The sequence below is a fragment of the Salvia splendens genome, chromosome 4 (genome assembly GCF_004379255.2).
Source record: "Salvia splendens isolate huo1 chromosome 4, SspV2, whole genome shotgun sequence".
NCBI classification, from domain to species: Eukaryota; Viridiplantae; Streptophyta; class Magnoliopsida; order Lamiales; family Lamiaceae; genus Salvia; species Salvia splendens.
In genome coordinates this window covers 6,368,884-6,372,153 of record NC_056035.1, presented here as the reverse complement: position 1 = coordinate 6,372,153, position 3,270 = coordinate 6,368,884, and the positions used below count along the sequence as shown (strand labels likewise).

The 3,270-nt window shown below is 43.1% G+C and overlaps 1 pseudogene; it reads right to left on the bottom strand.

Annotated features, from left to right (window-relative positions):
* Positions 1-216: 216 nt before the first annotated feature.
* LOC121800563 lies at positions 217-1,874 on the bottom strand (annotated as a pseudogene).
* Positions 1,875-3,270: the final 1,396 nt, after the last annotated feature.

The window sequence follows — 3,270 nt, the reverse complement described above, 5'->3', positions numbered from 1 at the left end:
TATTGCGTTTTTTTTTTTATTTTGGTCCAAAACATTATCTTTTGAATTATTCGGTCCCTCACATTTGAAATCGGATCACATTTGGTCCATTTGGGACAGTTCCGTCAAATTTTTGACGGTTTTAATTACCGGGTCACAAATTCGTCCCTAATTGGGAGAAACTGACCCGTCACAAATCCGTCACTAATCCGTCACAAAATCTGTCACTAATCCGTCACAAGCTGTTCGAGATAATTGATCAGCTTTTCTTTCAAAAATAATTTCAAAACAAAAACAAAATGTGGTTGAAATCTCTCATCCATGAGTGTTGACAGCTTCCCATAGCAAGTTCCTGGGAGTCATGGAGAAATCACGGGCCTCAACCGCGGCGGTTCTAAGCATTCACAGCGTCCACTTGTTCGCCTCGACGAAGGTTAAGCTCCGGTAGGGCAAGTTGTGCTTCTTATAGAGGTCTTTAATGATGGGGGAAACTTTCCTCAAATGGCACCTCAGCAGCCTGGGGAAGAGATGGTGCTCCAGCTGAAACTGCAGCCCGCCGAAGAACCAATCCATCCAAGAAGGGCATTTGATGTCGATGGTCCCGGCGGTTTGTTTCTCGAACCAGTTGTTCCGCTTGGGCGGGCCCACGTAGACGTCGGCGGTGAAGTGGTTGAGCGTGAATTGGATGTGTTGGATGGCGCAGACGCAAAAGCTGGCTAACACGAAGAGCACACGTTCGGTCCAATTGGGCAAGCATGAGACGGGGAGAGGGAACCATGTCCAGAAAATCATGATTCCCAATATGTTTAGGGCTCGGTCGGGGACTCTGCGGTTGGAGAGGAGGAGGATGAATGTCTGGAGATAGAGATTGACTCTGGCGACGCACACCACGGGGAAGTAGGTGAGGTGCTGGTAGCTGATGAAGAATCGGGCGATTGGATAGAATTCGAGGTTTATGTTGTAGAATTTGGAGGTGAGGTTGGTGAAGAAGAGGGTGGAGACGGCGAGCATCGGGAGGTGCTGGAGATCGGGGTCGTAATCGAGGCTGTTGCAGGCGATGCTGATGCCGGTGATGCAGTTACCGGTGAGGATCTGCGCCAGTTTGTTGAATCTAGGGCTAATCATGATGTTGTTGTGACCGGAGTCGTGCCCTAGGTAGGCGACCTGCATCCAGATCAATCCGAGGAGGCCTCCGGAGAGAATGTGTGTGAGGAAATCGTCCCAGCGGAGGAAGCCGTAGAAGCAGGTGGCGAGGAGCACCGAGATGAAGCAGAGCTGTAGATCACGCCGTGGCCTTTCTTCTCGAACATTCCGGATCTGGTGAACTGTGTCGCGAGGTTGCGATAGTCGCGAGAAAGCTGATCAATTATCTCGAATAGCTTGTGACGGATTAGTGACGAATTTTGTGACGGATTAGTGACGGATTAGTGACGGATCAGTTTCTCCCAGTTAGTGACGGATTTGTGACCCGGTAATTAAAATCGTCTAAACTTTGACGGAACCGTCCAAAATGGACCAAATGTGGTCTGATTTCAAATGTGAGGGACCGAATAATTCAAAATATAATGTTTTGGACCAAAATAAAAAAACGCAATATGTTAAGGACCATTTTGGGACTTTAGTCTATGGCAAATATGTGGACAATAAAATAGGAAAGATGTTAAATGTACATAATTCCTTTATACTTAAATTGGATTTTATTTATATTAATTAATTTGTTATTAGGTAGATTATTTTGTAGTAGAAATAAAAAATAGCAGATGAATAAAACTTTTATGACAAATTCACTTGTGATTTCGAGCTTTATTTGGGTCACTTATAACTACCATATTTTAATAAATCATTATATATTATATCGTATATGTTACTTTTATTACAAAAGTACCATGATCCATTATCTTGTTTCTTCGATATTATTAGCACTTTATCATTTATTAAATAATTAAGTGATATTGTAAAGAACTAAGACGCGCCCACCTATTTCACAACAACCGATAGCTCATTTCTAATACGAGAGAGATAATTAAAAGTAGTATAAAATGCATAAAATCGTAGTCAAAAATAAAATATATAAATAAATATGGTTATCATTTCAAAAAATTGTATTGTACTCCATATATTATAACAAGTTGTTACATGGAGCATGATAAATGATAATCATACAAAATGAGTAGATGTGCAAAACAAAAAAAAAACTATATACTACTCCCTACTACTGCAAAATATAGAATGATACTACTAGTAGTTTTAAGTTTTGAAACACATTTGATTTTTAGGTTTAAAGAAGTATCAGTTGTATAATTTGCATTTAACGATGATATAATAAGGGAGATAGTATGATTGAATTTTGAAAGTTGTTTGATATATATGTGGAACTGGGAAAATGGTGACATTTATACAAATTATGTCAGAAAATGTGAAATATCTACTATTAGGCCACCGCAGCGCGTTACGCGGGTGGCCCGAATCTCGTTACTCCGTGACGAAACAGTGGCGGGACGCATTGCAGCGTCTCGTCCCGTCACCGTCTCGCCGGATCGCCCGTCACGCCGAGACACGGCACGGGACGGCTCGCCACGCGCTCCCGCGACGTGGCGCGCTCCCAGGCCATGCGTGACGCCCACTCGCCCGCCCGCGAGTGGGATTCGTCACGCTGACGCAATAAATTATTAAAAAAATTAAAATAAAATAATTAAAAAAATTAAAAGTGGAAAATGGTTTTCTAGCCGTTTTCTAATTTTTTTTTTACTCTATAAATACTCCTAATTCATCCTCATTTCACACACAACTACACATCTATTCTTCCCAAATCATCTCCATTTCCACTCCAATTTCCATCTCAAATCAACTCTCTTTTATTCCCCAAATTTAATTGATCGCATAGATCCATATGAGCAAATGCGTCAAATAATGGAAGAATCACTTGAAGAAGATCGACGCCAGGAAGAGGAGGAAGCCGCTCCGCCCCAAAGACGCTCACGGACTTACATCCATCGTAACCGGGAGGAAGCCGCCGCAATGTTAGTCCGCGACTACTTCTGCGATAACCCGTGTGGGGAGATACCTACTTCCGTCGCCGTTTCCGAATGCGGCGACCGCTATTTCTCCACATCGCAAATACATTGGAGGCACGGGAAGAGTTCTTCCAAGAAAGGTTCAACGCCGTCGGCCATCCCAGCCACACGACGCTGCAGAAATGTACTGTAGCAATCCGTCAGCTTGCGACTGGACAAACGGCGGATGTGTTCGACGAATACCTCCACATTGGAGACAGCACTGGGAGAATGTGTT